The 27,363-nt window shown below is 42.9% G+C and overlaps 1 protein-coding gene and 1 long non-coding RNA gene across 2 annotated transcripts in view; both read left to right on the forward strand.

Moving 5' to 3' along the window:
• The window catches only part of CDH10 (cadherin 10), a 410,273-nt gene that overhangs the window by 147,441 nt on the left and 235,469 nt on the right, over window positions 1-27,363 (forward strand). The window lies entirely within an intron of this gene.
• On the forward strand, window positions 50-11,898 carry LOC309348120. Its single transcript, XR_014159185.1, has 2 exons — window positions 50-207; window positions 11,614-11,898. It is a non-coding gene; the product is annotated as an uncharacterized lncRNA (long non-coding RNA).

A 27,363-nucleotide genomic window follows, 5' to 3' on the forward strand; every position in this document is an offset into this window, starting at 1 on the left:
ACATCAGAATGGCCTGTTTGCATTCAGCCTAGACTATTTCCATGCCAACAGCAATGGCCACTAAACTTCTGCAACCAAGTAACCATCAGCCTGACTACCCAGTTGTTTCTAGTTAGACTGTTTACTTTTTTTGCTCTCATAATCAAAGCCTGAAGAAGAGCTGCGTATCATCTGAAAACCTGCTTCCACTGTTAAAGAAAACTAATTGTCTGGGACTGGGCAGAGGAGGAATGGTGACTCTTCCAGGGAGGAGGAAGAGGAAGACAGTATAGATTTGCAACAGGGGTTTGAGCAGCTCAGACGCAGATGAGGGGGGAAGCAGGGAAATCATGGGAGAGCCAGAACAACACCCAGCTGACACATTGTCATTAGAAAGCATTCCAGACCCTCCATCTCCCAGAACAGTCTGTAACCTGAAGCGTCTGTGACCTGAAGCATCTGTAACCCGAGATACCACTGTGCTTTATTATTTATACCCCGCCCATCTGGCTGGGTTTCCCCAGCCACTCTGGGCGACTCCCAACAGAATATTAAAAACATGATAAAACATCAAACATTAAAAACTTCCCTAAACAGGGCCGCCTTCACATGTCTTCTAAAAGTCAGATAGTTGTTTATTTCCTTGACATCTGATGGGAGGGCGTTCCACAGGGCGGGTGCCACTACTGATAAGGCCCTCTGCCTGGTTCCCTGTAATCTCACTTCTCGCAGTGAGGGAACTGCCAGAAGGCCCTCAGAGCTGGACCTCAGTGTCCGGGCTGAACGATGGGGGTGGATCCCTGTGAGATCACGCCAAATGTCCCTAGGTTCCAGCATCCTGTTTTCACGGCGGCCAACAGAGAAGCCTGGACTGAGCTCACCTTGTTTGCATATGCTCATCTTGCTTCTCCTTTTTATGCAACAGGCTGGTTTCCTTGGAAGCTGCTGAACATCTGTACAAGGGCAGCGATGGCAGTTGCTCGATGGACTCGTAGCTCACATCACCACACTGTCCCCTGAGCCTTCGGGGAAAGTAAAGCGAAGCAGCTTCCCTACAGCTTCCCTGTGGCAAGCGGGTGATGAAAACACTTCTCTTGCACAGTCAGGCTGCGACTGCAAGCAAAACACTTCTTTCCCCCTTAAGAAAATATCTGCTTAATTAACAAAATCACCCAAGAGAGCCAGATTGCAGAGCCCCAAAGGCCACAAGTTTGACATCCCTGATCCATCTAATTTAAACTGAAATATTCACTTCTCAAATTCTTTGCAATTAATTATAAATTCACACTTGTTGGAATTACTATGGGGATGAAGTGACATCTTTCCCCATGAAGAGCTCTTTCCCCATAACTATGTTTCAGTAAGCTGTGCTTTCTGGGGGTGGGGTTTGGGTTTTTTTGGATGAACAGTAATGTGGCTATTGTCCAGTCATTAAAAAAAAAATCTAGTAAATCTAATATCATTTTATACTCTACTGTACTCCAAATACGGAACTGTGAAATAGAGTCTCCCGGCCATTAGAATAAACTAATTACTAATATATTAAGGAAGCTAAATGCAATAGATCCATTTTAAAAAAAGAAGAATTGGTCCCTCAATCCAGCTTTATTTTACACTTTTAAAACTACAGTATTCACTGGATCAGAGATGTATAGATGAAAAAAATATTTAAATTTCAACAATACAGTGCATTGTAGAATGTTTACTGCGTTTGCATTTCTTCGTGACAACCAGAAATATATGTGCACCTAAGAAATAATGATATGTAGTCAAAACGCAGTGGGGGGGGAGGAGCAATGTCATTTGTACCAACAATCCAAGGTCTGTTCTTGAATGTATTTGTTTAAATTGAAGGCGGGAGAGAAGTGCAGTTCCAAAACATGTGTTTCAGTTACTTTTCCTCCTAACAACCACAAACAGATACGCTCCTGAGGAATGCTCACATGTAGCCTGAAACAAAATTGCCTGTCTATAAGACTGCCAAGCCAGGATGAGCCATCATGTAACCATTTTAGTCAGAAAGGGCTAGCTGTAAACAACTACATTAAACACATTGATAGATGTGTACAACATTGTATAGTGAAATATTCTTCTTTTGGTCGGTCTCTTTCCCTGTGGAAGGGATGGGGTGGGGGAAAATCTGATTCAGATCACATTTAAAGGCAAGCCTACTTAGTCAGCACTTTCTGAAAAACCTACACAAAGCAAAGCCACCCAGCAAAAACTGCACCTTTCCCAAATTTTGCAGTGCGGTTCTTCTTCTTTTTGTACAACCTGAGGTAAAGTGTGCATAACAGGCATATATTCGCAAAAACAATATGCAGAAATGCATTACAATGGGGGAGCCTGCATTGCAAAAATGTTTACGGTAGGCAGCATTGCATCTCAGTGTGTCTCTATTAGGAGAAACTCACTCTGAAATCCTGATGGAATTACATAAGAACCTTTTAAAAAAAGAAACAAACAAGTCACAAAATGGTGCGGAAATGTGGAAAACTGAATTTAAGGTTGTCACCTTTCCGAAGTTGAAGCCACGCTCAAGACAGCTTACAAAAGTAGTCAAACAATAATTGAACATCAAAAAGTATACAACAAAATCAGAAACTTTCCACATAAATCTTAAGATACAAAAAATTAGCAGCAGCAGCAACAACGCCCCCTAAACAATACCCCAGGCAGCTCTCACAAATTTTAAAATATCAACGTATCTATAGGCCATTTTCCTTTGTCCAGGCCATTGGTCTAGAAGACAGAGTAAGTGACTGGATGTGTGAAGCGTATACTTCTCATATTATAATAACATCTGCCGATGCCCTTCTCCAAGCACCTCTCCCATTAGAGGTGAGGTAGACTTGAACAAGCCAGAGGACTTTTTAAATGGCAGCATTGACCCTGTTATGGGATGCCCTCTCCAAATGGATTTGCCTGGCACCAACTTCCCCAGACTCCATGCGCCTTGCACAAATTAAAACACCACGAATAAAATCCAAAAGGCTAAAAACATAAAGTATGGTCTTTTAAAAAAGCAATTAAACTCTAATAGAATTAGAATTGTCATCCTTTGTGTACCGGACAAAAACACTTTTCAGATCAAAGAGTTCTCTGCCTTTTCGAAGATGTTATCTACTGTTTTTTACAGCTGCCAAGACCACATAACACCGGTCTTGAAAGAGCTACATTGGCTCCCAGTACATTTTCAATCACAATTCAAAGTGTTGGTGCTGACTTTTAAAGCCCTTAGAGGCCTTGGCCCAGTATACCTGAAGGAGCGTCTCCACCCCCACCATCCAGCCCGGACACTGAGGTCCAGCTCCAAGGGGCTTCTGGTGGTTCCCTCACTGTGAGAAGTGAGGTTACAGTGAACCAGGCAGAGGACCTTCTCAATAGTGGTGCCTGCCCTGCGGAATGCCCTCCCATCAGATGTCAAAGAAATAAACAACTGTCTGATGTTTAGAAGTCATCTGAAGGCAGCCCTGTTTAGGGAAGCTTTTAATGACTGATGTTTTAATGTACTTTTAATCTTTTGTTGGAAGCCACCCAGAGTGGATGGGGAAACCCAGACAGATGGGTGGGGAATAAATAATAAATTACGGTATTATTATTACTACTATTATCATTATTATCATTATTATTATTTGCCTACTACATTTTAGGGTGTTGCTTGTTTCGTGTCTGTGCATTGCACAAAATCCAATATGACAAAAGTAGCATTGGCACATTATAAACAAAAAGAAAGGATGAATAGGGGAGCCTATCAGATGTTTTCTCTTTCTCTCCGCCAAGTATATGGAACTAAAACAACACGCCAACCACTTATCTATATTTACCGAAAAGTAAGTCCCACTGGGTCTAATGGGAAGCCCTCCCTAGAAAATGTGCATAGGATTACAGTTTTCAGCACACTTAGTGGGGAGAAAGTAACATTGAGCTCGGTGTGACTTGCTTCTGTGGGAACGTGCTTAGAATCATAGGACACTTCATCTCTCAGGTTTGAGAAACATAGGACAGAGATCGCCTCCTATTCGACTGCACACAGGGGCTCGACATTGCAAAAAAGGAGAAAGGTTGGAAGGGAGGAGAAAACTTGTTTTTATCCTAGTGCCAGCCCTATTTTGTCTCTCTTTCTTTATAATGTTTTAGGGTGTCCCCTTTTTAACAAAGCCCCCAGAGTGGTTGATGAGTAAAACTAATACTAATTTAAAATAATGTATATTGCAATGTATAATAACAGATCTGGATATTCCGCAAAGAGGAAGGGTACCTTTTTATATGCCAGAGTTCTGATCGCAGCAAAATGGAAGAGTAATGAAATCCCCTCTATACAAGATTGGATCCAAAAGCTGACAGAATATGCCGGTCTATCAGAAAAAATAAAGAATAAATCAAAAGAGGAATTTGTCTCAAAATGGGAGCTTTTCAAAGAATATTTGAAAAATAAATATAGTAGTTTAAATTCTGTTGCAGCATTTGAGGAACTTCAGTAATAGTTGCAAGGTAGATATAAGAAATTAGATATATTAAGAAAAAGTTTAATTATGATAAAAGTGTATTGGCAATAAGTAATATGAAATCGAAATATGGATTAGACAGGAGGTTGGGTCTTTAGTGTTAAGACCAATTTTTGTTTTATTGTTTGTTAAGAAAATTAGGTGTCTATGGTTATTCCTGTGTGTAATTTGGTATTTGTGGTTTTTTTTTTCTTGCTGTATCAATTAAAATAATAATAATATTGTATATTGACATAGTTTAGCAAGAAGAAGAAAAGGCCCAGGTAATTAAAAAGGAGTAGTTGTTTTCAAACCAGCTTAAGTATTATGTTGAAAGGTCAGGTTATTTTTATTTATTTAAAAAACAACAACAACAACAGGGAAAGGTTTTCACCTGGTGCAACAAAGACTTTGAATAGAGCACCAGGTGAGCCTCCTTGAGGAGAACATTCCACATGCAGAGCACCACAACTATAGAGATGTATACAAAGGCACTTATAAATTAGTTAACATAATCAGTGCTATTTTTCTAGAAAAACAGGTGCTCTTACAATGGTGCATATCTAAGATGTGCCAGAATTGAGTTCTGATGAGTTCTGGCTGATCATATGTTTATATATATCAGGTTTATCCATTTCAATAATTTTACAGTTAATTTACCATTTCAAAACTTGACGTCTTTTCCCCTCTTTATGCGGTTCCTTAAATTTATTTTTAATATCTTCTGCATATCCAAATTAACTTAACTTAGTCATTTATTCATCTACTTTAAATATATACTCTTATGAAACTGCAGGTTATTACAATAATCCTGCCACGTTCTTATCTTTTTACAATTTATCTGTAAATATTCAAGAAACGATTCCCATTTTTTAATAAAAAGTTCGTTATCTTGATTTCATATTTTTCCAATAATTTTCACCATTTCTGCATATTCCATAAGTTTTTGCATCCATTCTTCCTTTGCTAGGACTTCTTTCCATTTGGGGGCAAGTAACATAATTGCCGCTGTAGTAGCACACATGAATAAGTTTCTGTACAGTTTGGGAAGTTCTGTCCCTATAATTCTCAAAAGGAAAGCCTAGTTCTGGCTGATAAAAACCCCTGAAAATAACTGAAAAGGCCCTTTCTCCAGTCACTGCCCTCCTCACTTCAGAGGATGTGACCAGGGTAGGGGGCAAAAAGACTCAGAAATTTCACACCAACGATGATCTTAAACAGCCATGGCTTCCTTCAAAGAACGTGGAAACTTTAGTTTGTTAAAGGTGCCAAAGATTGTTAGGAGAACCCTATTCCCCACACAGAGCTACAGTTCTCAAACAGGTATTATAAGAAAAAACTGCTCCTTTTCCCTTATGGCGTATTCAAGAGCCCGTATAGAGTCCTTAAGTGGGTTCCCTACTGGTAGGAGAAAATAACAGAGGCCAACTAGAGTATATTGAGAAGCAAAGCGGCTAGTAAGCCTGATCTTTATTAAACTGTTGCAACAGGGTCCCCACTCACCACATGCAGGAGGGAAGAGAACCCTGAACAACGGTGCACAAGTCCTTATATAGGCTTTTGAAATTGCCCACCCTGTAGCCCAAGACTACCCCTCTAAAAATCATACATACATCACAGAAGGAGGCGGTCTACAGCAGAGAAGGCAGTCTTCAACAGAAATCCTGTCTGCCAGGATATCTGATAATGGTCACTGACTGCATTACGTGGGCAGCCTGACCCAGTGGCGTAGCGTGGGGGGTGCAGGGGGGGCCGGGCGCACCGGGCGCAACATCTGGGGGGGCTGCGCTCACACTCGCAGCTCTCTGCCCCCTGCTAAAATCCACGGGTTAGGGGGTGCAAATTACTTGCCTTGCCCTGGGTGCTGACAACCCACGCTACACCACTGGCCTGACCATTCTTTTTGTGATAGTTAATACTTTAATAGTTAATACAGGTCACAGGCTCACCCTGTTCATACATAAATATGCCCTTAAGACAGGATCTGCAAGCAAAAAAGGCAATGGGGAGGCTTTCCCACCTCCTCCCTCCTTGCAGAGAAATATTTGAGGTCAATTTGGGAGAGTCAAAATGGCTTCAGGATTGCTCTCCTGAAGCCTACTATTTCAGACACGTGGTTTATATACTTATGTGTGTTAATTGATATTTGAGACCTTAGAATTCTTATAACACTGTGTAATGGTTCTAAGGGGGTTGCTCATGCGCAAGTTGCCGCCACTCCTGGCTAGGTTGCCTGGTTGAACCCTTTCCTTCTGGACAGCCTTGCACTTGTGGCTGTCTCAGTTGCTGGCAGAATCCGTCAGTGGGCGTTTCTTGAACTTCTTCCAGCAAAGAAGTTCTTTGACGCCCAGTCACCTCCTACTCTCCCTGCGCGGAAGTCTTCTGCGCAGGGAGGGTGTGGGCAGCGGAGGACCCGTGCTCTCCCCGCTGGTCTCCGGTGAGGAGTCCAGGAGCCTTTTCTCCAATTCCCCCATCTGCCCCCCTTCTCCACTGGTGCTACGCTGATTTCCTTCCCCAGCGGATGGGCTGCCTCTCTCCCTACTGGGACCCTCTCCGGCATCCCTCTGGAGCCCTCTCTCCTCCTTTGGCTCCGATGGCAGTTCCCTGACACACTGGTTTAACAGTGAATCCCTCTTCCCAAAAAACTTGGGGAATTGTAGCTCTGACAGGAAAAGAAATCTCCTCACCACTCTCAGGACCCTTAAACTATAGTTCTCAAGCTATAGTTCCCAAAATTCTATGGGGGAAGCCATGACTGTTTAAAGTGGTTGGACTACATGAATCTCAAGATCCCTTCGAGCGCTACAATTCTATGATATTGCTTTAAATGCAAAGTTTAGATGAGTCCTCAGTCTCTCCAATCTCCGATAAAGGTACCACTTCTGGAGCAGGGAGAGTTCCAGTTATAGTAACCCCCAACGCTCTTTCCTGGATGTGTTTTGACTTAGGACCATCCACACTGTTCCAATTTGTTGGCATGTAATGCATGTCGCACATAATTCTAGGTTATTAAATTCCCGAAGCATGCAATACACAAACTTAATAGATTTTATGCAAATTGTTATATAACAAAATAACAGCAGATGGTACTCATCACATCAGAATCTTTCCATAACAATTTCATATTTTGTTTAAATTAAACAAAACATAACGGTGCCTCAGTGGCCTCTAACTTATTTTAATTTATTCTACCCTACTGTTTTCCTTGCTATTTCCGCGTCCCTTTGCACAACATTGCAATAAAATATTTGTTTTAATATTCCTTAGATATTTAGTAGTTTACTATTTTTGAATAGTACAAGGGACTAGTAAAGTTATTTGTTTGTTCATTCCCCCCCCCCCTCCATCAGAGGGAAATCTATTGCTAGAAATATGGTACATAACTCACAACACAATACAGCCTAGAGGAGAGAATTAAAGCTTTACTCCAGAAATCTTCAACTAGTATCTTTTTAAGCTCGATTTTTTATATATACATTTCCATAATGCTTCCCCCTCAAAACTCACTCCTTTTCCATCTTTTCTGCCTCTGGCATAGTCAGAAGATAAATGATAGAACAAATCAACCTGAAAGGAGTTATGAAAACAAAACAAAAACATCAGAAATAGGGAGCTAGGGAAAATAAAAACAATATAACTCCATTCTAGCTGCAGAGATGTTTAGAGCGCATGAGAATAGAGCTGTATACATATTGTTGCATCTCTGAGCAGTATCAATTTTCATACTGTCTTGGAATGAGGGACAGCAGAGACTATAGTGTCTTTAGGATATAGGGTTTATTTACATACATACACATACACACATACACACACACACACTGGTACCTCGGGTTACATACGCTTCAGGTTACAGACTCTGCTAACCCAGAAATAGTGTTTCAGGTTAAGAACTTTGCTTCAGGATGAGAACAGAAATTGTGCTCCTGCGGCACGGCAGCAGCAGGAGGCCCCATTAGCTAAAGTGGTGCTTCAGGTTAAGAACAATTTCAGGTTAAGTATGGACCTCCAGAACGAATTAAGTACTTAACCCGAGGTACCACTGTGTATACACACACACACAAAAAAAACACGCACACACAAACAAACAACCTGAGCCTACAATGGAGGCGCTCACAGCATTAACACCCGAAGAGGGTCTTGATTATCCCATAGCCACAGCCTTAGATTCAAAACAGAAATCAGTCATGGCTCTGTCTCCCAGCTGCCCAGGCTACAGCCTCCAGCTTCTAGTTTCTAGTTTCTAGTTTCTAGCCCACCAAACTCTGGCCTTTTGTCTTTCTAACTACCAGACAGTTCAGGGAGATGGGGGTCCCATCCATCTGTTCTGTGGCACAGAGCTACTTCCTTTGTTACATTTGTGGCCCATACTTTGGGAGCCATTCCAAAGAAACTTGTCTGGCTATTCCTGCAGTCAGAGCCTTGTTAGATTCAGGAATCAGAGAGGACTCAGGCCTACAGACTCCCCCAACCAGCAACCCACAACGATATATTTTGTTACGGAGCAAAATTCATGTGCACAAGAAGAAATGAGAGGCAGGAAGTATGTTATTGGATGCTATTTTTTCACTTAGAATCACAGAATTGTAGAGTTGGAAAAGACTCTGAGGACCACCTGGTCCAATCCTCAGCCATGCAAGAATATGCAGCGCTCTCTTGCAAGATCTTTACATTAAAAAAAGCTCTCTGCATGTGACCAAGAAAGAAAACACAGAATCCATGGGACAAGTGCGTCTTTCAGCAGCTGCTCTGAACCTCTGGCCTACCTGGCAACAGGTCAGTATGTCAAGTCTCCATTCCACTCTCAATCCAGGTGTCCAAAGCAAAGCTCAGTCCCACAGAGATAATGGAGTATCAGAGCTGAGTTTCTTCAACTTGGGCACTTAAGCAGACCTCAGCTGTGCTGCCCTTTTATACTTTGCCTACTGATTGCAGCAGCTGGGCTTGATAAGGCAGGTGACCCTCACCTGTTCCAAGCCTACCCCAAGCTGTTCCTCCCAGAGCTAGCAAGCCCCACCTGGCCAACTAGGGAGCTGGGCTGTGGGCTCTTGCCTACCCCAGCCTCCTGGAGCTCTCTGCCCACTGCTCCCTATGCCTCAGAGCTCACCATGTTCATGAAGACAGGGCCCCCTCTGGCTATGCTGATGGCTCCTGCTGTTCTGGTTCCTGTGCACTGACCCCCATCCTCTATGGTTAATGGTTGCTAGGAATTGTAACACTGTGAGGGATAAACTACTATACCCAGAATTCTCAAGGGTGGAAATGTGCTCTAAAAGTATAGTGTGGGCATTGTAGTTTGACTATATTCCAATTAGACATTAGATAGCCCTGGGTTGTCATGTGACTAACTGCAGGCTTCACTCCTTGCTATATGACTGCTGGCTGATTTGGTTCGGAGGACCAAAATAAGCAAAGACAGTGATGCCATTATGCCCCCCTTTCATTAGGAGGGTTCCCTTCTTCAGTTCACAAGGGCAGAGCCATTCCTGTCACGACTGAAAACAGACCCTACAAGTCTCCCTATTTTCCAGGGAAGTCCCTGATTTATAGAAGCAGTCCTGGTTTCTGATTTAATCCTGGAATGTCTCGCTTTTCCTTAGAATGCCCCTATTTTCATTGGAGAAAATTTGGAGGGTATAGAGTTATCTGACACACACCCCCCTCCGAGCAATCTGAAGGTAATCCTGTATAGGGAAGGGGTTGTTTTTTTAAAAAAATCATTATGGAATGGGACGTACATATTTTTATCAGAAAAATGTTGGAGGGTATGTGTGTGGGGGAAGCAGGGATGCTGTTAGGCACCTGTGCCCTCCCCACACAACATATGGCTGTTGATTCATCTAGGATGACTGTTGTGGAGGGTGGGGGTGATTTTTTTTTTTTTTAAAACAGTCCTCCTGTCAGACTGGGAATATCCCCTCACGCACCCAGTTTAGGATATTCCACCATTCTTCTGCAGCATTTCTTTCCTTTCAGCAAAGCAAGGGGCTAATGTCTATGTCAGACAAAGCTTGAATAATAAAGAAAATGGTAACGCCATAGCATACTGTCTGAGAGAAACTGAAACAACATCATGAGGCAAGAATGACAGCTGGTCTACCTTCTCTGTATGATGGCCTCATGCGGGAAAAAACTGTCCCATGAGCCCTTGCTGAAGAGGGGAGGGGAAATGCTATAAAAAGCTGCTTCCCTTGGAACTCACAACCATTTTGCTTTGAGAGCTTCCCGCCCACCCAACCTCAAGTTAGAGCCTTCACTGAGCAATTTTGGGTCACTGGTTGACAGGGCTGGAAAGGAACCCCCCACACACACACCTGATTGGCACTTGGTTGTCCGTCCCCCTCCCCCTTTCCCTTAATGAAATTATTGCTTTCCTCTGTTAGGCAGAAGAACATTGTTTGTATGAGGGCAGAACTGGCATTGGTCAGGATCAACATATTACAGTGGCACCGCAGGTTACAGAAGCTTCAGTTTACAGATGCTTCAGGTTACAGACTCCGCTAACCCAGAAATAGTACCTCAGGTTAAGAGCTTTGCTTCAGGATGAGAACAGAAATTGTGCAGCAGCAGCGCAGCGGCAGCGGAAGGCCCCATTAGCTAAAGTGGTCCCTCAGGTTAAGAACAGTTTCAGGTGAAGGACTGACCTCCAGAACGAATTAAGTTCTTAACCCGAGGTACCACTGTATAGGGGCCTGAAGACAGGACTGGCCATGGCAAACTCAAGTGTGGGTTCGATATCTGCACGGTTGGAATCTGCACCCTGGTCCCCTGTGAGACCTTGCTTGCTTGGCTTGCAGCATGGCAAGGTTCACACTGGCCAACTCCCATCATACATATTTGGAGCGGTCCAAACCCAGTGGCTCCGTTTCATCAACATGGGGCTTGTTGAATGATGAACTGATCCTGGGACCCAATGCCATGCCAAGCCTTGCCCTGCCTGCTGCTGTTGATAAAGATTTGGCCTGATATTATACCACCACCGTTGTACAGTCTGGTTATTTTGCTGCTCTCATGGGTCACATGATGCGCCTGTCTGGGCAAACACATATGCCTTATGTAATTTATTCTCTCTGAGTGTCAAACAAAAGTTGGGAGCTGAGGATCACGTTGTGTGGAAGCTTGCATGACAAAATGTACTCTGTTGTTTGAGGTGCCAGAGATTCCCCCGTATCTCCCTTCATCTCCGATGCTTTGAGCTGTCACTGAAGCCGGCAGAGGGTCCTCCATCCCACCCACCTTCTGCCAAGGCTGAAGTTTCCCACTTCTCATTGACAATCATGTGAACATACTCAGGCAGTAGTACTTCGTCGTCATTGCTGCAGCCTTCTGCAGGAAGGTGAATTTCCCGAGCAAGTGCACCATATAAAAATATCAACATAATTTGGAAAGAGGAGCAATTGTGATGAATTAAATATTATTCTAAATAATGCAACAACTGTGCTGTTGATTGGACCATTTGTTTTAATATTTCATTAATTTAAACTCTGCATTTCCCTGTTATTGTGCTGCCGCTGCTAAACAAAGTCACAGGTCAACGAAATTAAGTAATAGGATGTAACATTCTGCGCTTTTAAAAATGTTTATGTTCCGTGCAAATGTTCTTTGTCATTATGATACAGTAGCTCTCTGTTCTCAGTAGGCACTTATTTTTCTTTCTCTAACTAGATATGAGCCTAACAGGCAGCTCAGGTTTTTTCCCCTTAACTAATTACAGGAGAAAGGGAGCCCTGAGGCTCTGCTCAGACAACATTTTATTCCATTTTCCTGAAGTTTCTTTACCTGATAATTTCCATGTTTTATGTGCTTTTTCACATGGCTTAAAAGCCATGTCTGGAAATCTAGCAGGATCCAGTGGAAATTGAGTGTTTGTTGTCATGTTAATTGGTTCCAGTAAGAAATTCTGTTTGTAACCTCATTAACCATGGAATTTGGGGCAGCATTCCTTTTAAAACATTTTTATTTGATTTTACAGATATAAATTTCTAGAAAAGCCAAATACATATCCATTTAAAGAGACTTCTCTGAATCTCGAGACTTCCCCCCCCCCATCCCCTCCATGGGTCCTAATGCCAACATTTTCAACTGCATATTATACCATAATCTATATTTTATATCTGTCCATATTGTCCATAGTACAGTGGTACCTCAGGTTACATACGCTTCAGGTTACAGACTCCGCTAACCCAGAAATAGTGCTTCAGGTTAAGAACTTTGCTTCAGGATGAGAACAGAAATCATGCTCCGGTGGCGCGGCAGCAGCAGAAGGCCCCATTAGCTAAAGTGGTGCTTCAGGTTAAGAACAGTTTCAGGTTAAGTACGGACCTCCAGAACGAATTAAGTACTTAACCTGAGGTACCACTGCATTTGTTACATTACAAGTGAAATTAAAATCCTGCTAACATTTTCATCTGCTTACAGCGGTCTCCCAAGTAAATTATAAATTTCCCCCATTCTTTATTGAAGTTTTTGTCTCCTTGGTTCTTGAGCTTTCCTGTCATTTTTGCTGTTTCGGTGTAATCTAACAGCTTGGTTTGCCATTCATCTCTGATGGGGACTCTTTCTTCTTTCCATCTCTGCGCTACTAGCAACCATGCTGCTGTTGTCTCATACATAAAGAGTCTTTTCTGTTCCTTTGGGATGTCAGTACCTTAGAATTCCTAATAAAAAGACTTCTGGGTTTTTTTAACAAAGGTCATTTTAAACTTTTTTTTTTTTTCATTTCACCCAGAAAGCCTTTATTACTTTACATGACCAGAATCTGGGGAATAAAAGATGCCAACATGTCCAATAATATCTGCTGTTATGGCCTGCCATGCCCACTGATGTGAGTGAAATGCGGTGCAAATGGCTGCATATTGACAAAAGGTTCATAATACAACAGGTAATGCAGTGTAAAAGGAATACTAGAAGCCGGAAGAAGCACTAACATTATGACCAAGAAAACTAATGCAATAACCCGCATATCTGAATGTACTCTGATTCTCACTGTGAAGGTGGAATTTATCCACTAACATTAGAATGGATATTTCCTTCTGCACCTCCATTTCTGTGTGGGGAGAGAAGCCTTTGAGGAATAATTTCCCACAGGTATCTGAGGCTTATTTTAGTGAATATCAAGTTTGACCTTCAAGAATGACAGGGGTCAGCAAACTTTTTGAACAGGGGGCCTGTCCACTGTCCCTCAGACCTTGTGGAGGGGTGGGACTATATTTTTTTGGGGGGGATGAACAAATTCCTATGCCCCACAAATAACCCAGAGATGCATTTTACATAAAAGCACACATTCTACTCATGTAAAAACACGCTGATTCCCAGACCGTCCGCAGGCCGGATTTAGAAGATGTTTTGGGCAAGATCTGGCCTTAGTTTCCCTACCCATGAAGTGTGACTTTAATATTAAGGTAAAGGGACCCCTGACCGTTAGGTCCAGTCGTGACCGACTCTGGGGTTGCGGCACTCATCTCGCTTTATTGGGCGAGGCAGCCAGTATACAGTTTCTGGGTCATGTGGCCAGCATGACTAAGCTGCTTCTGGCGAACCAGAGCAGCACATGGAAATGCCGTTTACCTTCCCGCTGTCACGGTACCTATTTATCTACTTGCACTTTGATGTGCTTTCGAACTGCTAGTTGGGCAGGAACAGGGACCGAGCAATGGGAGCTCTCCCCGTCATGGGGATTCAAACCACCGACCTTCTGATCGGCAAGTCCTAGGCTCTGTGGTTTAACCCACAGCGCCGACTTTAATATTACAGGCATATAAATATAGTTGTACCTCAGCTCCTGAATGCCTTGGGAGTCAAACATTTTAGCACCCGCACAATCAAAAACCTCAGGTGAGTATTCCGGTTTTTGAACATTCTTCTGGAAGCCGAACATCCAATGAGGCTTCCACAGCTTCCAATTGGCTGCAGGAGCTCCCTGCAGCCAATCAGAAGCCATGTTTTGGAAGTTGAATGTTTCAAAAGTCAAACGGACTTCCGGAACGGATTCTGTTCTGCTTCCAAGGTAAGACTGTATATAGGGCGATATTCAACTTAGTCCTACATTATCTGCTCCCCTCCTGAAGAGATTGAATCATGCCTACATGTGATTGTCTTCAGTTTTTATCCATTGGCATTCATGACTCTGCTACTGCTCTTTCTTCAGTAATTAATGGCAACAAAGAATCACAGATCTCTAAAGATGGAAGGGACCCTGATGGTCATCCCTTCTGACCCTGTGATGCAGGAATGTCAACTAAAACATTTACCTAAGTCATATCTGAATCAAAGGAGACAAAGCCAAATTGGAGAATTCTCCCCAAACAGGGACAGGACACCTGTGGACCTCCAGATGTTGATGGACTACTGCATCCTTCATCTCAGACCACTGGCAGCTGGTTGGAGTTGATGGGAGTTGGAGTGAAGCATCATCCTGCCCGAAAACATTACTTTCAGCTAGTTAAAAAGCCAAGGATTCCTTTGTCATTGAAGTCAATAGGATGTCAGTCAAGGGTACACAGACTTCAGGCTTCTGCGATCCATCAGCCAGAGCTTGGTGCAGAAAACATATGCTGGAAATGTAGTATTTAGAGTATCGGATTTTGACCTCAGAGACCAGGGTTCATATCCCCACTCAGCCAAGCAAAGTTAATTGTTAAGGACCCCTGGATGGTTCAGTCAAAGGTGACTAAATAGTTGTGGCGCTCATCTTGCTTTCAGGCCGAGGGAGCTGGCATTTGTCCACAGACAGCTTTCCGGGTCAGGTGGCCAACATGATTAAACCACTTCTGGTGCAACAGAACACCATGACAGAAACCAAAGCACATGGAAACACTGTTTACCTTCCCATAGCAGTGGTACCTATTTATCTACTTGCACTGGTGTGCTTTTGAACTGCTAGGTTGGCAAGAGCTGGGACAGAGCAATGGGAGCTCACCCTGTTATGGGGACTCAAATTGCCAATCTTCTGATTGGCAAGACCAAGAGGCTCAATGGTTTAGACCACAACACCACCTGCATTCCACCAGAAAGGGGAGTGCAGACTGCAAGTGGTAATGAGATGGAGGCTTCTGCTGAGGAGTGAAGCAGCTGCAGCCATCCCTACCACAATTTTGACTTTCCCGTTGGGCAGTTAAGTCCAGTCAAAGGCGACCAATGGGTTGTGTTGGCTCATCTCACTTTCAGGTTGAGGGAGCCGCCATTTCTCCACAGACAGCTTTCCGGGTCATGTGGCCAGCATGACTAAACTGCTTCTGGTGCGGGACTTCCGGGTTGGCGCCATCGCCGAATGGCGGACTCCCTCCGAGCTCCGGAGGGAGCCTGCTCGGTAGGGGCTGGGTCCTGCCGCGCCGGCGACGCGGGGACCCTTAAAAACCATGGGCGCTAAAACCCATGGACATGGTGACTCGGCTGGCACCTTTTGAGCCCCCCCCCCGACCCGCGAAGGAGCCTTTTTAAAGGCTACGGAACGGGTGACAGGGGGGGTGGTGCTTTGAGTCCTCCGCTTCCCCTGCCGAGCGAAGCCGCATGCCATTCGACGGAGAGCGCTGACTTCTTCCATTGGAAATTTGGACTTAAAAGCATAACCCGTGAGTAATCGGAACTTGGATTTTAAAAGGCGAGAAATTTTTTAAAGAATTCGGAACGAGCGGGGGAGGTATAAAAAGGAAGTCAGCCCCCCCCCCCTGTTGTAGAGGAGCTAAAGTAAAGGACTTAACATCTAAGATTGAGCGCAACCTTATTTTGATAAAGTTATGAAATTTCGCGATGGAAAATTATAAGATTGAGCTGGAGGAGAAAAGTGGAATTTATTCAAAAAGCAACCCCCCCCCCCCCGGAACCTGGGAGCGTCTTAGTGAGAGCGCCGGGAGAAGACAAGGAGAGGTTTTGACAGCTGTCAAAGAGCTGTCAAAGCAGAAGAACAATAATGAGAACTATGTTACGAGGACTTTGCCGGTTATATTTGCTACAAATTGGATACAAAATGTTTAAAACAAGGAATAATAAAGTTACTTTGACTGGTGGACGTGATCTGGAAGGGAACTGAGTTATTATAATCCACCTAGAGGAGCCGAGGGATATTACAAGTTGTTGGCATCGAATTTGACAGAACTTTTTATCTCCTGGGAAACTGCAGAAATGGAACATTATTTTGACTACAGAGGTTTACACACTAAAGTAGACAATAGACTTATCTATTGAAAATGGAAGGGACTTGGCATCATGTTTCGTTCCTGAATAACAGAGCCTCTGCAGCGGAATTTAGAAGCTTTTGGAATTAGAACATTTGTGCAGGAAAACAGGAAAAGAAAGAGGAGAGAGACCAACAAGAACAACAAGAATAATAAGAATTGGACAAAGTTGGAAGTGGGAACATTTGGGAAATCCAGATTTGAAAGGTTTAAGAAATAAAATTGGAGTTTTACTCCCAAGTATATAAAAATCTGGATGGAAAAAATGGGCCTTTTTGAGATAGACTCCTTCCAAGATTGGATATTTAAAATTAAAGAAGACTGGTAAAGGACTATGGCTTAAATAAATGTGGGAACTCCAGGAAGACATCAGATGTTGATCAATACGGGAAACGCAACCAGGAAAAGGGGGAGGGATTTGGAATCCAAAGGCTGTAAAATCAAAATCATATTTTATTTTATTATATTTTAATCTATTATGTATATTAAAGGGGGGAACGCGCGGAAGGGAATAGGTCGATCTTAGGAGATGGGAAAATATTTTTAAATTGGGCTAATGATAATAAGGTTAAATTTTGGGATAATAAATTGCTGAATTTATTTGTAAGAATTGGAATACAAGAGGGGGAGGGGAGGGGAAGTCCTGGAAAGATGTTATGGAAAATAAGATCTTAAATTTGGATGTTTTTTTTTTTTATTGTTATAATTGGAAATTCTTAATAAATATTATTAAAAAAATAAATAAATAAACTGCTTCTGGTGCAATGGAACACTGTGACAGAAACCAGAGCACATGAAAATGCCGCTTACCTTCCCGCCGCAGCGGTACCTATTTATCTACTTGCACTGGTGTGCTTTTGAATTGCTAGGTTGGCAGGAGCTGGGACAGAGCAATGGGAGCTCACCCTGTCATGGGGATTTGAACTACCGACCTTCTGATCGGCAAGCCCAAGAGGCTCAGTGGTTTAGACCACAACACCACCTACATCCCTATTCTCAGCCATGAACTCAACCACCAGCCTATCATCCCAATGACTACATCAGCATCTTCTGGGGAATAAGCAAGCAAGGAGAACAAAGGCAATCAAAACTGCTGTGTGGTGGTGCATCTTTCTCTTCCCCTTATAACAGTTGATTCCTCTATTGACACTTTAAGCATTTATTTTTGACACTTCAAGCACTTTGGCTACATTAAATGGAAAAGTGTACCACAACTGATGCAGAGACAGACCTTTACTAAAAGTTATATTGAAGTTGTATATTGAGATACTATACAACACTACATACTCCAATGGCACAGCATACTGCATCAGAGAAAACTTATCTGAGAAAAATTGTTTTGAATTTAAACTCTATACAAACATTCTTGCTGCTGGCAAATTTGGTTAGCAAGGGCATCTATTTCTGTCCCCGAGGCTCTGGGCTCTATTAAATATGTTTTTCTTTACTTTGGCTGACAAGATGATTGAATGTACAATTTGTGTCTGCAGAATATTGTGTCACAGTAAAACGCCTAGGTTATTTATATAAGTTAATGTTACATGATTGCGTTGAGAGCGTCTTGCTTTAAGTTTGGGAAAAAAGAATCCAAATGGAATCCTAGATGCAAACCCCTGTTTCCTTTTCTGTGCATTCTAGAGATGTCAATCCCAAAGAAGATATTTGGCATACATCAGTGGAATTAGCCAAGCTTTTTGTATGTGAGTCAGAGGGCAAGATGAAAGGATGAGATAGTATACCACTTAAGTGTGCATTACATTATACATACAACACTCAATGTGGTTTTGCCATGGTCTCTTGCACCAGAAGAAGTAGTCCAAAAGAATTGGTGTTGCATCAAATCAGAAAGGTCCAAAAATATTGACTATGACATGGGGATTGTTTATCCTAACATATTTCAAGCCAGAAATTACCTGCAAGTTGTGAACAATGCCCCCCCCCCCTTTATTTACTATGAAAGACCATTGAATCATAATTTACTATGAAAGACCATTGAATCATAAATCACAGATGACAATGTTTGGCTCAAACACATCAAGATGAATGATCATCTGCATTATATAAAATATTGTTGCACCATTTTGCATTTACCACTTGTTTTGGTTTCCAAAAAGCAGGCAGAGTAAGAACTTCAGGCCCATCAATTCCAGTATCCTGTTCTCATAGAGCAGGGGTCAGCCAGACTATATTTTGGAGAGAGAAAATGAATGAATCCCTATGCCCCACAATTAACCCAGAGATGCATTTTAAATAAAATCACACATTCTACTTATGTAAAAACACCAGGCAGGCCCCACAAATAACCCAGAGATACATTTTAAATAAAAGGGCACATTCTACTCATGTAAAAATACACTGATTCCCAGACCGTCCACAGACCAGATTTAAAAGGTGATTGGGCCGAATTCGGGCCCCGGGCCTTAGTTTGCCTACACATGTCATAGAGGCTAAACTAGAAAGTGCGAGTCAAGCAGGAAACAGCTGGCACAAGCAGAAGTGTGGATGAACCCCCCCAATCAGATATTTATTTCAACAAAGAGAGAGGAAGAGAGAGGCTCCTGGTATCAGCTATTTTTAATGAGTAGATCTGACCTCCATGCTCCCAGTCCCATTTGTACTGAAGGTGACCAAACACTCAGAGTCAAACCGAAGGCAGCTGGCAAAGGAGGCACAAGAGTCCCACAGCGCAGCACTAACCATGTCTATTCAGGAGTAAAACCTGGAGCTCATTGGGGTTCTATTCCTCATGCAAAATTTGTTGGCACCTTGAACAAGCTACAAAATGCATGAAGCCACAATCCACAGTACAGCAGACTTATTCTTCTTCTTAGTTGGCAATCACTTGTAGCCGTGTAAGATTGTCTTCTATAAACACGGTTTTAAAAGTGAGTCCATAAGCAACTGTGGAGGCCAATTCTGGATCCACACGTCCTTCCATAGAGGGGTCATAAGTTTCCAGGCAGGAGTTGATCTCGGTGAGGGTTTGCCAAGCGTGCCTTCCTCTCAGAATGTTTCTCCTCAGTTCCTCAGTTTGAGTGTCTTCAAAGCCCATGATACCTTTAGTAAAGGCTGTCCTCTAATTGGAGTACTCACAGGCCAGTATTTCCCAGTTGTCGGTGTTTATACTACATTTTTTTAGATTTGCTTTGAGAGAGTCTTTAAACCTCTTTTTTTGGCCACCGGCATTATGCTTTCCATTTTTAAGTTCAGAATAGAGTAGTTGCTTTGGAAGACAATAATCAGGCATCCGAACAACATCATCAGTCCAACGAAGTTGACATTGAAGAATCATTGCTTTGACACTGGTAATCTTTGCTTCTCCCAGTACACTGGCATTAGTTTGCCTGTCTTCTCAAGTGATGTGTAAAATTTTTCAGAGACACAGTTGATGGAATCTTTTGAGGAGCTGGAGATGGCATTTATAAGTGGTCCATGTTTCACAAGCATACAGTAAGGTTGGTTGTACAATAGCTTTGTAAACAAAGGGAAAGGATAAATGATATCTGGGTGCCTACCATTTTACACACAGGCACACAGTAACTTTATTGGAATTACATCAGTCAGCCATATGGTGTGCTAGATGGTCAGATGTGTATTAAACTAGGAGAGGGAGAAGCAACACACTTTAAAGCTAGAAAGCAAAAGACAAAAGACTCTGAGAGAACGATTTGTAAAATAAAAGAAGGCATCAAGATAAACAAAAAGAAACCAGGCTGGGGAGAAAATAAAACTGAAATCAAAAGTATAGATGCAACAAGATAACATGCAAATGAAAAGGAAAATAACAAGGGACTGCTGAAAAGGCACAGGAATGAATAGAGCAAAATACAAAAGAAAACCTGGGACAGCAGGAAATTGAACAAATAGAAATTAGACTCATTGAAACAAACAAAATGTTTTATAATGTGGTAAAAAAAGAGGGGCTAAAATATATCCAAGTCCCTTCTTGAAAAAAACTATGAATATATTTTCAAAGCCCTTGTTCTCAGGTTTAACACTTTAAATGCTGCAACGGTGTCATTAACATATCGTTTTGTTATCAAATCATTCTGTTATCTAATGCAATGCCGAACCTGTGCCCTATTTTCCATTACCATAAAATTAGGTTATATGTAAAAAAAAACAAAAAACAAAAAACAATCTAAACAGGCAGACAGGAGTCCTTTGTTATCTTATCTTTTATCTTATGCTTTCCACTTTCATAGTCCACTACAGAGATGAAGCACTCTGCATGAGATAAATTGCATATATAACATGTAAACAGACATTTGTCCTTATTCCGGATTAGTTTTAAAACCAAAGCCCTGTCAGGTCTTCAGTACCAAGGAGTCATGGACAGCACAAAGGGGCTTCTAAAAAACTGTCCAGTCCTGTCCCACCCTCAACGTCAATGTGCATTCTGATGGCCACACACCTTGGCCATCATGTGATCAGCATCAGTCTGAAGGAGTTTAAGCACATATAAATGCATCTATGTAAGGTATCCTTCATGAGGACACAAACTCTGGTTTATCAGAGTTTGCATTCCCATGAAAATGGCCCTATGTGCACACATTTATATATGCTTAGGGTCAGGAACGTGGCCCCCCAGAGCACAGGGGAAGTGTAAGACTCAGAAATTGAACAAAGTGAATGAGGGACCTACTCTGCGGATGGCTGACAGAGTTGAGAAAGGGTAGTTCAGCCCCCCTTCTTGGGGAAGACTCTGTTAGCTCTCAAGAAGAGGAAGAGTTGGAAGGCAGCAAGAGCGTTGCTAGGCAATCAGCAGATAAGCAGAAGTCTGAGTCGAGTGGAAGCGGGGAGGGAGCAGTCCAGCTTCTTAGTCCCCGTTCTAGGCATCTGGATAAGATCAGATGGCAAAGGAAGGGCAAGAGGGGGAAAGCGGGAGTTTGGCATCCTTCCTGCTGTGGGAGGGGTGAAAATTCAGACTGACCAATTATCGTAAATGTGAGCAGGCGAGAAGCCGTGCTCTGGATGTGTCTTTCTGTAAATAAACATACATAAAACTGCCATAGAGTCATTGCTTCTTATTGGGGGTTGTTTGCCTGCCAGAGATCATTATGCTTATGGCCCACCAGGCCTCCCCATTTGGCCTGCAGGCCAATTCAGCCAAGCAATGATGTCATATATTAGGCCACGTATGGAGCAGGTAATGGCACGGCTTGGACAAAATCACCTTTGCAGACACTGCCAGTCCACTGCACTAAGAAGCCTTATGCACAGTGTTTCCCAAGCAAGGTATCATTTGGGAAGAGTCTGCCTAGGACTTCCCTGGCACTCACATCAACCATCAGCTGATTGTTGGCACTTGGAAAGCACTGCACATATTTCTTGAAATCTGTTTTCAAGCCACACAGGGAAAATGGCTCACCTGATATCATCAGGACATAAAGTGTTTGACAGGTGAGTGGCCTCATGTCCTACTTGTGGATATCAGAACTGGCCTGCTGATGTGTGTCAGGGACCGTGCTGAGGAAGGCTTCACTGAAGAAGAATGGTGAGAGCCACCCCCTCCCTCTGCTCCTGAATCTTCCCAGGAGCAGGAGGACAGTATAGATTTGAAAGAGTGGTTTGCAGAGGGGCATAGTTCAGAAGGCAGAAGCTGGGAAATACTGGATGGCGAACAGCTAGAAGAAGAAACACTGGAAGAGAGAGGGTTAACAGATTCACAGTCTCTGGATAGCATCCACTGCCCTTCTCCAAAGTCACAGAGAGCTCAGAAAGTGTCAGAACAGAAAACGCAGAGGTTACAAGCTCAGATTGCAAGACATAGGAGTGACATGGATTAATAGGGGCGGAGAGGGGAAAGTGACCTTAATTGGGAGCACCACCATTCTGGTTAGATGCTTTCCTTTGTCCTTGGCTGTGTTTATTAAAGAAACTTACTGGTAATAATTTCCTTTTGTTTGATCTGCTTATTTACGGTCACTGGGGAGGAAGCTGATTCCAAGAAGCCTGACAGTCAGGCTAGCCAGCTGCTTCCTTGGAATCCTCTTTCCATGCTCTGTATCTGTAGGAACTGAAGAGTTGAGTAAGGCCAGTGGCGTAGCGTGGGGGTGCAGGGGGGCCATCCACATCGGGCGCAACATCTGGGGGGGCACGCTCTCACTTGCAGTGCTCTGCCTCTACTAAAATCCACGGGTTAGGGGGCGCAAATTTCTTGCCTTGCCCCGGGTGCTGACAACCCACGCTACACCACTGAGTAAGGCTTAAAGCTAAGGAAATGATGGGATCCTCAGGTGTGGGGACCAAATGCACTTCTCCAGATCTGTCTGTGTGAATCTCAGGATTCTTCCCAAGCCATGTCCCTTACTGGACTAACCCTGCATTCTCTTCAGGTGCTTTAATGGTCTGGAATGTGTCCCTGAACTCTTGCTTACCTAGATGGATCTGTGTCTGAGTTTGGTATGGCTGGAATATAGCCATACAAAGGTTAGAGTCACATCAATTGCTCCAGCCACTTTTTGGCTTTGTCCCCATCCAGCACAGGCATGTGACTCCCATAGGTTTGGCCATGAGGAAATGTTACTCTTCGGCTGAAAAAAATGCTGTCAGCTCCTTTTCTAAAGCGCTCCAAGATTTGCTATTATACCTTCCTTGAATGTTATCATTTTAGTTACCTATGGAATGAATGTTTGCATTGTCCCAAAACTTACTTAATCACCAATGAATCAAAAAGCAGCATCCTTTAATAGGTCTGTTGCTGAGCAATTAACATTTTTGCTTCTCGGAAACCTACAGTTCTCTTTCTTCCTGTTCTTCAATATTCAAGCAAGCAAGCAAGCAAGCAAGCAAGCAAGCCAAGAATAATATTGCAAGATCTACGGGAAGAGAAGCAAAAAAATGCTTTATTTGGCCAATTCACCAAATGTGTATTAAGTCATGCAAGGAGGCAACATGTCCAAGTGTTTGGGGAACTTTTTAATGTTTGAAGTTTTATAGTGTTTTTAATATTCTTTTGGAAGCCGCCCAGAGTGCCTAGGAAGACCCGGGCAGGCACAACCTGATAAACACCTGATAAACAAACAAACAGTACTGGTAGCAGACATCAACATCAACCTCATACTGAAGGTGGCTTTGAAGGTTACCATAAACACATACTGTTGCAGCCAACCAGATGCTAGGTTCCCCTTCACCACCAGCAACTTTACCTGCTCCATCTCAAGCTCCATTGATGTCTTGTTGGCTGCCATGTTGTGCGCAGCCTGGGAACCCTTGGCTGAGAGTCACAAGACAAAGAAACATCTACTCTCACTCTTTGACTCACAAGGTTTAAGTGCAATACCTAGGGCGGTAGCCGTTTCTACAAAGGCTACCAGAGAGAATGCTTGCTGCCCACATTCCAGGGAGTGCTGAGAAGAAGAAAAATGGCAGCCAACCAGGTTCCATGAAACACCATTGCTAAAACACCACAGCTGCAAAATATGTGGGGATGACAGCAAAAGCAGTAAGGAGGGAACCCTCCAACCCCCCCCCCCATAATAATAACAGAAGAACTTCCAGCTTATCTGCAGGTTACCTGCAATGTGTATACGGACTGTCTTTGTCATTTGTTACACATTTCTGTTCTTCTGTTTAGGAAAAGGGCAAGTCACTTTTATTCTGGTAATTCACATAAAACAACAACGCAGAGTTTTTGGCTCATTAGTTTATAGTTATCCATTGTGTGCACTATATAGATGTTGTGCTGAATTAGTGGAATTGCTTTATTTGTGAAAGAAGGCAATTGCCTTTTTTATGAAATAGGAAATGTCTTAGTATGATTTTAATTAAGTAAATCCTCTGCCTTATTCACACTATCATTTGAATGGGTCTGCCTGATTCATAGACAAAGCAAAGACTGATTTTGCAAAATTATATCCATGAAGCAAAGCCTCTCTTATTTCTAAAACTTAGCACTCTGTTTGCTTAACTTAAGAAATCATTTTTAAACTAAGCAGAAGGGTTCAATCAGAGCAATGGATAAAATGCCATGGAATAGCCAAATGTGCTAGCTAGCAAGTGCATCATTTATTCATTGTTTCCTTATTTGTTTACTGCAAGTATGTTTACCTTAACTTTCAAGAAAATATTTTCAACAATGATCAATGAAGAGCAGCAATGCATTTCCAATAGGAGCTGCTTGGATCAACAAGAGCTCCTAAAAGCCAGCTTACAAGCCATTGAAACCATTAAAAACCAGGGAGGCATAGTTCACTTTTGTGTCCAGGGCAGCTGTCTACCAGATCCATTTGGTACGCCAGCAAAGACCCTACCTGCCTATGCCCTGTCTCACTAGAATGGTGCATGCATTGATTATCTCCTGCTTGGACTACTGCAATACACTTTACATGGGGCTACCTTTCATGGTGACTCAGAAACTACAACTAATCCAGAATATGGCTGCCAGACAGGTGACTGGGAGCAGCTGCCGGGGCCTTATAACACCAGTCCAAAAGGATCTACATTGGTTCCCAGTACATTTCCAAGCACAATTCAAAGTGTTGGTGCTGACCTTTAAAGTCCTAAACGGCTTTGGCTGGAGTCTCTCCATCCCCAATGTTCCCTGAGGTCTAGCACTGAGGGCCTTCTGATGGTTCCCTCCCTGAGAGAAGTGAGGTTATAGGGAACCAGGCAGAGGGCCTTCTTGGTAGTGGCACCCACCCTGTGGAAATAAACAGCTATCTGACTTTTAGAAGACATCTGAAGGCAAAACTGTTCAGGGAAGCTTTTTATGTTTGATGTCTTATTGTCTTTTGATTTGATGGAAGTTGCCCAAAGTGGCTGGGGGAACCCAGTCAGGTGGGTGGCATAATATAATAATAATAATAATAATAATAATAATAATAATAATAATAATAATAATTCTTTGTGCAGATAAAATATAACTGATAAAATTATATAGTAGGGGTATCAGTGTGTGAAAACAGTCAAGATCCTATGATTCCCAGGCATGCATCTCCAGATGGTGGAACAGCTAATTTTGAACAGGGGGTGGAACATGTGTCATACTTTACAGAGGATAACCCTGCATATTGGAAGGACTGTCTAGTGACTAGTTCAAGTGAAGCTGATGCATAAAGAGCCATGAGAAGGGGGAGCAGAAGCCAGGGTCTTTAAAATGGCTCACCATCAGTTTGTTGAACAGCAAACTGAGCAAGCAGACAGGTCACCCAATCACAGTCCTCCCCACCGTGGTGGGGATGGTAAGATGGATCATTTTCCATTTTAAATTATGAAAATCATTTCCCGATTCTCCTCTATACCTATGCATTAATATACATAAATCTTCAACTATTGTCCCTTGGTTTTGATGATGAATTGCTTCTTTTCTGGCAATGTGTATGCAGCCACCCACCTTGAAGTTAACCTTGGACAAGGCCTTCGTTTACAACTCAACCGGACCTCGTAAAGTTCTTGTGAGCCAAGCCGTCATTTTGAGTTCCTTGGAGGAAGGCTGAGCTATCAACAATGAATAATATAAATGATGGTGAATAATATTAGCTGGAGACTGATAAAGAAAATAGTAATGAGTTTGGCTTAATTTGTGGAATGAGCTAAGCCTTCTGTGTGTCCAGCTGGAAAGATTAATATGTATTTATTTGTACTGTTCTCTTTTGATCCTACCTGTTCCCACGTATTGGACCAATATCAGATTACAGCTCAGTAAAGCAGACATCAGTTAAAAAAGAAGAATCAAAAACACCCAGCCCCAAAAATAAAATCTTTATATCAACTCTCCAAATGTTCTCTGAAGGGAATGAAGTGATTATGGATTATTGAAGCTGGGAGCTGATAGAAGCAGGAGACTTGAGTGATCAAGGGCAGTCAGGTGGGCCCCCCAGGACAAGATTAGAACATGAGAGTCACACCATGCATGCATGCAGTCCCAGTCCTGCTGACTCTCCTCCCCCTAGGACACCCTGCTTGAGGAGGCTCCTGCATGTTGTTGAGCAATGCTCCAGACAGGTCCAGAGGAGGAGACCACTGCTCAACGCAGCCTTTGTCTGCTTGGGAGGGATCCAGAATGAGAGGCTAGAGGGGAACGGCATTATCAGGCTTCAGGGAATCAGCTTCCTTCCCCATGGCAGAAAATAAGAAGATCAAACAAAAGGAATGTCTTACCAGTTAGCTTCTTTAATAATCACAGTGAGAGATAAAAGAACATGTCTCCCCAGAAATGGCGGTGCTCCCAATTAAGGCATACACCCCTCCGTCCCTATTAATCTATGTCACACCTATGTCTTGGAATCTGAGCTTATACCCTCTGCACTTTCTGTCTGTGACTTCTTGAGCTCTTCTCGACTTTGGGAAGGGCAGTGGAGAAATGCTGTCCAATGACTGTGAATCTGTTAACCCTCTCTCCCCCAGATTTTCCTCTTCTTCTAGCTGTTCCCCATCCAGTATTTCCCAGCTTCTGCCTTCTGAACTATGGCCCTCTGCAAACCACTCTTCCAAATCTACCCTATCCTCTTGTTCCTGGGAAGATTCAGGAGCAGGGGGAGGGGGTGGCTCCCACCAATCGTCCTGAGATAGGTATGCCCCGAGTTTAGTTTCAGCAACACCTTCATTGAGTTAAGATGAACCAGGGTTGTTTTTTCCACTAATAAAAAGCTAGTAGCATTCTGTGCCTTCTGTGTGTGTGCCTGCACTGCGGATGTCCTGGCTTGTTGACAGTGCTGTGACACCTACATGCTCAGGATTCCCAGTTGAAAGGAGGCTACTAGGCATGTTTAGGCAAATGTATT

The sequence above is a fragment of the Podarcis erhardii genome (genome assembly GCF_964252035.2).
Source record: "Podarcis erhardii genome assembly, chromosome: 8".
Taxonomy (NCBI): domain Eukaryota; kingdom Metazoa; phylum Chordata; class Lepidosauria; order Squamata; family Lacertidae; genus Podarcis; species Podarcis erhardii.